We start from the raw sequence: 11165 nt of genomic DNA on the forward strand, positions 1-11165 counted from the left end.
CTATTCTCCCTCCCTCCATGAGGCCGTTTGTACCTGACTTTCCCTCTGGAGTATTCCCTGCAGAATACTGCACCATCCAGTAGACTTAGCACACTTACATATGCTTTTCACCTTACAGTACTTTCTCACTCTTAACTAAGCTCTAGGCAGGTTGTATGGGTGATTTTAATTCCTTTTCTTCCTTGTCTACATGCTACATAGCTTTAGGAAAAAGATAGTTTTATGCTTATTTATATCCACTGCCACCAAGAAAAATTATTAATAAGAATAAAAATCTATTGTAAGTGTTTTTCAAACTTTCCAGCTAAGAACCTCACTAACTTGAAAGGCAGTTAGCTAAGTTCCAATGGTCAATGTGTTTAAAAAAAAAAAAAAAAAAACTTTGTAGAAATACTTGTTTTACTTCCATCCTATGAGCTTGTTTGGCACTCCCAATATTGCTTCCGAAAACACAACTTACGGAAAACCTCTCCAATTATAAAAGGATTTAATTGATTTTGGTTAGCAATACTCTACCTTCCTAATATAGTCCACTATAATAAAATAACTTATTCATTTATTTCTTTATTAAACATTTTCTTACAGTTTGAGAGACAGCAATTTTTGTATTATAAGGTAAACTTTTGTATAATATGTATATATGTGTATTCACGTATGAGACACACACACACATGCGCACACGGAGGGCTTTCTGGAAAGTATCCTGCCATGTGATATGAAAAATAGAGACATACAGGCTGCATACTTCCTGCAGCCCTCATGTAGTCTGACAGGGATTGTTTTCATGGTGTCTTGATTTTCCAGTCATTATTGCATAATTTTTACAATCCTAGTGACATTTAGAACAGGAAACACCAATTAACACACTGGAATGGGAGATACAATAATTGTGGCTTGTGATCAGAAAGTATTAATCTGGCTTTCACAAATACTTACTTTCTTTCCACATCATGATATTTTATTAGTTTTGAAAAATCATGTTTTCTGAAACACCTATTAGTTTTATGAAAAGAATGTAAAATAAGTAATGACTCACCAGTGGAGCTTGTAGTCAGCAGGCAGCCCTTGACCTACCCAGTCAGATTTTCATACCTGCCTATACTTATTATTCAATCAAGATGAAGGTAATGGAACAAAAAGAAATGTTGCAAGCAAATATCAAATTACTATGGAGGAAACATACTCCTATTACACTGTATCATTTAATTAAATCAAACACAATAAAGAATATTTCTTTGCACATATAATTAGAGGGCAACCAAATTAATACCACTATAAATTCTAGCAGTATATTAATGCACATAAAATAAAACCACTAAAGAAAGAAAATATATTGTTTTTTCTCACAATTTTGTAGTATGTCTAGAGCTTTTGTTACTACGGAATTAACTTCATCCCTATTCATGACTATGACCAAATTAAAATAGAACCAAATATCTTGAGGAAAATGGTATCAAATAAGAGATACATCCACACACTACCTTACTAAGTTTAATACTAAGGAAATCACCAAAGATGTTTTCCTGTTATGTTTCACTTTAAATGAATAATTGCTTATGTTAAGCAAGGCTAATATATATCTCTACGTTCCTATCACTGTTCTGGGCTCTATAAGCAACAAGTAGAAATACAGTATGTAATCTCTTTCCTCATGAGTGATACGACTGTTGTAAAAGAAATGACATGTGTGTCTAATAGTTATACGTCAAATAGAAAGATTATACAATGCCATGTTCCATATGTTACATACTCAAATATTCAGTATGTTACAGATAAAGGGTTATTGCAATTCAGAAATATGAAAGTCCAGCATCTATTAGGAACAACAAGAGATTCAAAGGAATAAAATATTGAAAATGATTAGTATTTGTAGTAAGTAAAGCCGTTGGTATTTTAGTTTGGGCTTTAATCTGGCTAGATAATAAAATGATGGAGAAAGTGAGGATCCATGGAAAGGACTAAATGGTTATATACTCTGTATGAACACTAGGTTCTTCAATTTTTTTCTTTATCTTCACCACCAACATCTCAGAGCTACCTCCCTCTTCTACAGTGAAGTATGGAATAATAAGTGAGATGATGAAACTTCTCCTTCAATATATTTCCATATTGGGTAATTTCTAGCAAAGATTAACATGGAACCATACTGGGGTGCAGTTGATACGGAATAATAACAAATGGAAGAGACAATAAAAAGAAAAAGAAATGGAATAAAAAAGAAATATATAGATCAAATACCAAAGTGATAAAGGAAGGTAGAAAAACATTCAAAGATATCTGGACAACTATAATAAATAATGTTAGAGATAAATTAACATTAAGTATTTATAATTTCCATAAATAAATTACCACAACAAATCATGGAGACAAAAAGGCCACACATATTTAAAATAATAATGACATAAAATAATTTGTTCAAGGTCATGAAACCAAGGAGAACAACTACATGTGTATGTCTGATTTTCTGGTTTTAAACGTCAGACCCTCTCTTGTCCCGGGACTGATTTGCAGAATAACCAGAGGTGTCCGGATAATTTTTATCCTGAGTTACAGAGGTCAGCTCCTGGAGACTCCCGCCCTGTGCATGTAATGATCAGCATGTGGCATGTGTATTACCTGTTTTCAGCCCAGCAAGCAGCAGAACCCATTTGGAAACAACAGTGTAGAAAGAACTGAATTTTAAGTAGCATCTCTGGACAGTTAGATCCTGCTGGGGTCCGCAGCCACTTTCTTATTTTTATTCTTTCCTGTTTCAGGAAATTTGCTTCACTTTGCTTTTGATATGGCATTTTCTTTCTAAATAAATCAAAGAATTTTTGAAATGTTAAACCACTACCCTGTTTCCCTGAAAATAAGACATCCTCCGAAAATAAGACCTACTTACAGGAAAGATAAGACATCCCCTGAAAATAAGACCTAGCGCATCTTTGGGAGCACACCTTAAAATAAGACACTGTCTTATTTTCGGGGAAACAGGGTAGTTGGTAACTAATTTCAAAATAATTATGAAATTGCTTACAACCCTGTCGTTGTGTTTTGTCTGGGGTTGCGATACCACCTTGAGAACACAGGCACATATCAGTACCTGGCTCAGGAGGCAAATACTACCACGGAATAAACAGTGCCTGTCCCGCTAAGCCAGCTGGGAGGAAATTTATTTTAATAATGGATAACAAAAATTTAAGCCAACTCACTTCTTTCTCTATCATAGGAGGAATAGGTACTAAATAATTTAAAGAACATGCTTGCAGAAATAACAAATAGAACCTGAATAGATTGTTAAGAAGTTCATGATATACTTAGCAATTTTGAAGTCATTTTCTTTAGACAACTTTGCAGGAGACCGTGTAGAAGTAAGTTACCTAAAAGTCAGCCTGTCTTTAATAATCTTAAAACCATGAGAAGACATTACTTTAAAAAACCAGCGCTTACTCAGCCTGTACTCCCTCCAACCTCCCCCCCACTATGATTTAATTGGTCTGGATACTATTTTATTTTTATTGTACTTTATTTCATTTCATTTTAGTATATTATTTTATTTGTTTGTAACTACAAATTCTTATTTTGCGAAGCCAATGCTGAGAACCACTGTGTGTGTTTGCTAATGCCATTGCACCACAGTACCGCAGGATGAGCAGCTTCAACAACACACATTTATTCTTCTTAAAATTTCCAATGCTAGAAGTCAGCAAGCCTGGTTTCTTCAGAAGCCTCTCCTCGGCTTGTAGATGAACGCTGACCTCCTCTACCTTCACAGGGTGTTCCCTCTCTGTGGCTGTGTCCTAATCTTCTCTTCTTGTGACAAGACCAGTCCCACTGGATTAGAACCCACCCTGCTGACCTCCACTGACATCAAGAACCCTTGAGTGTAAGTCCAGTTAAGTTTTTGAGGATTTCTAAGTCCCTTTGGTACCTCTGGATATCAGAGAGTTGTTCTGTGGCAATTTACCACAACCAGCTCCCAAAATAAACAACTACATATAGCCAAGTGACAGGAATCTTGAAAACAAGAGTCCACACCTAAATATGCCACTTCAAGTATACATTTACATAGGCAACATGTTGTATGACAATAACAAACACCATTATTGCTAACAAATTCTATGCGAAAAGCAACCCCTTCCTATTAGCACACTTAATCTCTAGAGAAAATATTGTATTTTTTTTAATTCTTACTTGAGTTTATTTACAACTTATTTCACAGTTTTTTAGCTTAATACCAAAATGCCTGACAACATTCTTTATGTCCAGCTTTGTAACCATGCCAACAATTCTGAGTGTGTCCTTTAAAATTGACTTTGCATGCTTGGGGGTTTTATTATGTTGTCTTAGAAAAGGAATAGTATAGACATAAGGAATTAAAACACAATTCGCCACTTCCATTGTTTCCATGCCGTCCTTCTTTGATGTTTTTGTGTCTGTGGTGTTTGTACACCACACTTTGCCCATGTAATGTGCTCCCATGTATCATACAAATCCATGTTTTGGCCCAAACTTTCAGGAAGAGCTCTCACTTTGACTTTTGAAGCAGGGCGGAAATGGCTGCACCTTGGCATCTTCTTCTCTTGCAGGAGGTGTGAGGCACAGAGCTGGCCGCTGCAGAAAGACAGAGAGTGACCCCAGACAGCAGGTGAGAGGGATCCAGACCATCTGAGAACCCGACCTTTCCCAACTGTCACCTCACAGCCCACCCTCATCACCACATCCTCTCATTTCCTATTTTTGCCCATGTCGGTCACTGGGAACAATGGCCACAGCCACTCCTCTGAGAACTCCAGAGAGCTTATTTCCTGAGAAACTGGTGTGAGGGGCCTACCCTGGGCTCCTGATGGTAGATCCCTTCCCTGTCTGAGCTGTCTCGTCTCTTGCACTTGGCCCCATTCTGAGGCCACCAGCAGACCACACTGAGGAGGAAGATTCCTGATAGTGTCTCCGTGAAGTACTCTACATTTACATATCTGTTTAGTGACTAGCACGTGACCTCCTTAAACCATCCAGACCTTGGGCCCTCAGTAATGTCAGAAGGAATGCCACCAACATTTCCCCAAACCTCCTACAAACCACCAGTTTAAAATGAGGCTCCTAAACCACACCCAAATATGTAAACACCGAATTAACTCTCCAGGAGAAAGAATTGGGTATCTGTTCCACTAACAAGCATCCTAGATGGTTCTTCCTACTGGCAAGTTTGGGAAACTATACAACTACACCAGGGTGATTTGGACAAGTCAGACTCAGAAGTACATTCTGTGGGCTCAGGTAGCCCAGGCTTTTGTGCTAGACTGTCAGGTCCCCTCACAGACAGAAATTTCCTGGGGACTGAGGCCCAAGGTAACAACGGTGAGCTACTAGTGGAACTGGGTCTCAGAACCCAGGTATCCCAGACCCCAGCCAGGAAATTCCTCCTCAGCATGGTGTGTAGAAGCCTCAGAACGGGGCCAGATGTTCAATGGACGAGTCATCCTGGAAAGGGTGAGGAACTACCATCAGGACTCGGATCAGGCAGGGCTGGCCCAGGCCCCTCACAACTTTCCAGGAAATAAGCCTGCCAGGGTTGTTAGTGGAGGGGCAATGGCCATGTTTTCAGAGACAGACATGGGCGGGAATGGGAAATGAGGAAATGTGGGGATGAGTGGGGGCCGAGAAGTGACATTTAGGGGAGGTCAGGCACTCAGTTATCTTTCAGATAAAGATGTTATTTATTTTTCTGTTGTTGTTGCAATTTTTGCCGGGGTGGGGTTCGAACTGCCACCTCCAGTATATAGGGCTGGCACCCTACTCCTTGAGGTGCAGGCACCACACAAAGATGTTATTTTTGTCACTCTGTAATATGAGGAAATCTATACCATGGAGAGACATTTTTATTTTCCAAGATTCCCTAATAAACAAATGTACTTGAAAAGACATTTTAGATTAAATTAGCAATTTATGGCGTTGAAGATGTGTAGAAATAAAACAATCATGAAAAATTGTCTCCCCACATCTATAATCATGCAAATATTTACCAATGTAGGATAAAATATTTTGTTCACATTATATATCCTCTTTTATGAATTATTATTAGAACTACTGTTCTATACAATGGTGATGGTTCATAGCATCAAGGTCAATAAAACGATCTCTTTCATTCTATCAATTTCTGAAAATCATTGCTACCTTGCTTCTTATTTGAAAAATGATTTTTTATACAATTAAAAGAATAATTTTTGCCAAAATTTTTTGCTTGCCTTTATGTTTTCTGATGACAGAAAACACACAGGCCTTGGGCTTCAACAATGGGTAGGTTATTGAAGTGCTAGAAAGATGCCAGCAATAAAGGTAGATGTTAAAACTCATTATATCCTTTATCTTTATTTGTAAAAATGCAGAAGTACTGGATTTTTAAAGCCTGACGTTTCACTGGAAAGTCATACAACTGCAATTAATACCATTCTCCTGTATGAGTAAACACAAGTAACAAATCACCTGGTTAAAATGAGGCTCCTGAACCACATCCAAATGTGTACACACTGAATTAACTCTCCAGGAGAAAGACCTGGGTATCTGTTCCACTAACAAGCACCCTAGATGGTTCTTCCTACTGAAGTTGGGGAAATTATGCCAACTGAACACCTTGGTGATTTGGACAAGTCATAGACTCAGAAGTACAATCTGTTGGCTCAGGCTTTTGTGCTTCACTGCCAGGTACCCTCATAGACAGAAACTTCTTGGGGATTTGTATTCCCATGAACAGAAGTAACTTGTATTCACTTTTTCACTTTCAGATCACTTATTGTTCTGGGGTGTCTGATTACAAGTCTGGCAATTTATCAAGGATGTCACTAGTACAACATTGTAGATATTCAAGTAACTTCTTTAGGTTGTAAAAGCAATTAACTGATCTCTTTCATGCCTGAGAATATCTTACATTATCTTCATGCTTGATGCATATTCTGGATAGCAATAGAATTTTCTGTTCTCTGTGGTGGATCTTCACTGATTTATTTGATTTGTTCTTTATATTTCCTTTATCTTTATATATTTCTGCCTTGCCCTGATTTCTAAAATATTTCCTGGACTTTATCTTTGAATTCTTTGCTTATTCCTTTTTTTGGGGGGGGTAAATTCTGCTGTAATGTTTTGAATTCTAAGAATTCCTTCCTGGTCTCTCTTTTTTTAAATCATCAAATTTTATTCTATTTTGTAAATGTTTCTCTCACTTCTCTCTGAGGCAGGATATTAGGCTGAGGAGAAAGTTAAGAGTAAAAAAATCACTATCCCCATTTTCCAAATATGAGGGAGGTTATTTTCGGATAATTGGGTGTTTTCCATGCCTGGACAGGGGAAGAGCCTGAGTTTCACTACACAAAGACCCGTGATATTAATAGATAGCATAAAAGGTTTACTGAATTCCTTCCTGTCTGGTAGATAAACAGAAAATATTGCTAGGGGTGATAACAAGCCAAAAATGTTTCCTACCTAGGCATAATGTGACTTTGTAGCCACTTAGCGTTAAGGCACAGAGTTTAGGCTGTAAATCAGGAAGTAGTTATTCCTGGTTTTTCTATCAAAAATGCACAAGCTGCACATTTTTTCATGTGGAAAAGCCAAGATGAAAAACATTGTTTTTTGCAGTTTCTGGCCAGGGCTGGGTTTGAACCTGCCACCTCTGGCATATGGGGTCGGTGCCCTACCCCTTTGAGCCACAGGTGCTGCCCAATGAAAGACATTTTATAAAATAAATGCTCTGCACTTTTCAAATATTATGGTCATAAAAGACCAGGAAACACTGCGAAACTGCTCCATGTTAAAGAAAAGTAAAGACTTAACCGTAAATGGATCAGTGATCCGGAGCCTGATTTTTTTTCTTTTATTATAAAGTATATGTAAGGGACATTTGATGAAATTTTAATAAGGCCATTAAATTAAATAATAGTATTGTATCAATCTTAATTAACTAATTTGATTATCTTGTTATTGGTATATAAGAGCATATCTTTAATTTTAAGAAATGTACACAAAATACATAAGGCGGGCATAATGTATGTAATTTAAAGTAAAATAATTCAAAAAAGTAATGGTGCCCCTACACACACACACAGGAAATGACAAAGCAAATATGGTAAAATACTAACATTCGGAAAATCTGAGTATAAATATTTCCAGACTTCTGTGCAATTTTTGTAATTTTTATATCAGTCTGAAATTATTTCAAAACAAAAAGTCAAAAGGGAATCTATTCGATGATTGGTGTTATGAAAATCTACAAAAACTGTAAAAACCACACAATTTGAGCCAAATGAGAACAGAACACAGGTTTGCCACCCACCACTTCAGAAGGAAGGGATGAGGGAGACATGGCCAGGTGGATGGGGCCTCAAGGAGAAGAAAACTTTTCCAGAATGTTACTTCAGGTAAACAAGGTAAAGGAGTCACAGTTTATCTGCACATCAGAGTATAATTTAAAATGTGTTATCTCACTATGCAAATTAGATCTTTTAAAATATTTTATTCTATTCCCAAGTCACAGTTTCATCTAGGGTCGATGATTTGCTGGTTTACTTGGACTTTCCATTTTATGATATTTGTGTTTCTCAAATGCCAGAGGGTTTTGACTAATCATTCATATTTAAAAACAAATTCATGGTGTAGGTCAAAAGGCTATAAAGTTGGAGTTATATGTAGAATGACTAAGTCTAGAGATCTAATATATAAGGTAAGGATTATATTATATTGTATACTGCGATTTTGCCAAGAGAGTTAATTTTATTTTATATTTATTTATTTATTTATTGAGACAGAGTCTCACTACGGCACCCTTGGGAGAGTGTCATGGCATCACAGCTCACAGCAACCTTAAACTCTCAGGCTAAAGCGATTCTCTTGCCTCAGCCTCCCAAGTACCTGGGAATACAGGCACCCACTACAATACCTGGCTAATTTTTTGTGTAGTTGTCATTGTTGTTTAGAAGGCCCAGCGGAGTTTGAACCCACCAGCCCCACTGTATGTGGCCAGCGCTCTACCCACTGAGTACAGGTGCCCAGCCAAGACAGTTAATTTTAGATAGTCTCTTACTGTCAATGAAAGATAACTATGTGAGATGATGTGTATGAAAATTACACAACTGTAGTAATCACTTCACTATGTATTATATTTGTATATTGAGACATAGCACGTCATGCTACATATGTTGAATATATAATAAAAATTTTAAAAGTAATAATAAGGCAAATGCATTTGTTTCTTCCTTTAGATAGCTTGTGTGGATCTTGTTTGATATGATGAAAATTTCTGGAAGGTCACATGATGATCTTTGTAAATAGGAATCAGGGAATGTTGAGAGAAAGGCTTTGTTTTTGAATGAGTAGCAGTCATCAAGGTGCATAGTCTTACAAATGATAAAATGAGAAGAGACTTTCTGTGGGCATCAATACTGATACCAAAATGCTTAGCCCTCTCCACATGAATGAGACAAATTCTTGAGAGAAGATCACCTTGAATGTTTGTCGTTTGATTTTTCCATGATAGTAATAACAGGTGGCTTTCTGTTTTGTATTTTGATGTAAAGTAGAGGGTGAAAATTTAATTTACAGACTCAGTTAATCCCTCTTTCATCCATATTTCATATACCAGCCCTTCAGAATGAAGACAGTACTGAGTTTAGGTTGACTCACTTTCTCTGTTGCGGTCCTCACTCTGAACTGAGACTTTTCTCTGTCCTTTCTGATTAACAATCTTTGTCTCTATTTTCTAGAAGTGCATTAAAACTCTCAAGTACTGATAGCCCCTATTACTTTCATTTTTTTATTCTGATTTTATCATTTTAATGGCCTGGAATATTGATCTGGAAATGAACAAAAGCTTTTAAATGTATGCTCATGTTAACATTGTCTACATTTTATAAAACATTTAAAGTACTTCAAATAAAGATCACATGTTTTTTCAGCTTGTTTTCCAATTGTCTACCTACAAATATTATCCCCTATACCTCTTACCTCTCCTGTAAGTGTAATCATGATACCTAAGTCAAAATGTGACAGGGAAAGTCTTAGTTTGTACCTTTTGTCCAAGCGTAATTGTAAATTGCATCCCCTTTCACTTTCAAAGCTTCCCAGTTTAGATGATAAATTACATAGTCACTTTGCTTTAAGGAACTTATAGTATTCTCCTCATTTCCCAAATTTCCCCACAAATTCCTATAATTCCTGTTGATACCACTCACCCTGAACAAGGACAGGCATAAGAAACCCCCTTTCATTCCCTGGTGTCTTCCTCTGTGGCCCCACCTGATGAGACACAGGAGTCATGGCCTCTACTTTGCATCACACAGTGTTGGAATATAAAGATGAATAGGATTTATTTTTTAATTCATGTTGAAAGGGAGTTACAAATGTAAATTTAAAATAACTCAAACAGAGGTCTAATGGATTATTTACTTATGATCTGCTGGCTGTTCTGGAATCTCAGCAGAGAACGGCTGCCTCATTTGGAAGAAATAACCCCCAGCTCTCCCACTCATTGAAACAGCTTCAGGAATGTTACAAGGAATGACTTCTGAGTCTCAGAGATGGGGCCAATTGAGTATTGGGAAACACACTCACCCAGAATTATTTTATTTTTGTTGTCTTGTTCTTGCTGCTATATATGAGAATTGATAAGTCATATTCATACTTCAGACCACAATGAATGAAATTCTAACAAAAGTGCTTTATTTCTGATTTAAAAAATTAATTTTAAAAAATGGAATAAATAAAGACATACATTAAGGCCACTTGTGCAGCATAGTAGAGATAAATGGATATTTCCTTGTGCAAAGACAGAGGCAGAGAGACTAATCCCCCTTGTTAGGTGAGGCAGCTGGCCCTGAGTCGTATGTTGATCATGTTCTAAATATGCATAGTGGTTCAAAAGATGGGCAGGAAAACAAAAGGGGAACATTAAAGAAAGCATGTTCATCAAAACGTATTATAAAGCTACATTAGTCAACTTGGTATTAGTTAAAAATTAGACAAATAGGTGAGTGCCACAGAAAAGAAAGCCCAGGTCTACTGGTTTCCATGTTGTCACCTAAACAAGTTTTTTTTTTTTTTTTACCTAAACAAGTTTTTTTATAGCAACATCCAGGCTTATGTTCAAAGAGATTTCTGGGTTCCGTGGCTTAGCCAAGTTGACACGTAAAATGAAC

This window comes from Nycticebus coucang, chromosome 5 (assembly GCF_027406575.1).
Source record: "Nycticebus coucang isolate mNycCou1 chromosome 5, mNycCou1.pri, whole genome shotgun sequence".
Classification (NCBI taxonomy): Eukaryota; Metazoa; Chordata; class Mammalia; order Primates; family Lorisidae; genus Nycticebus; species Nycticebus coucang.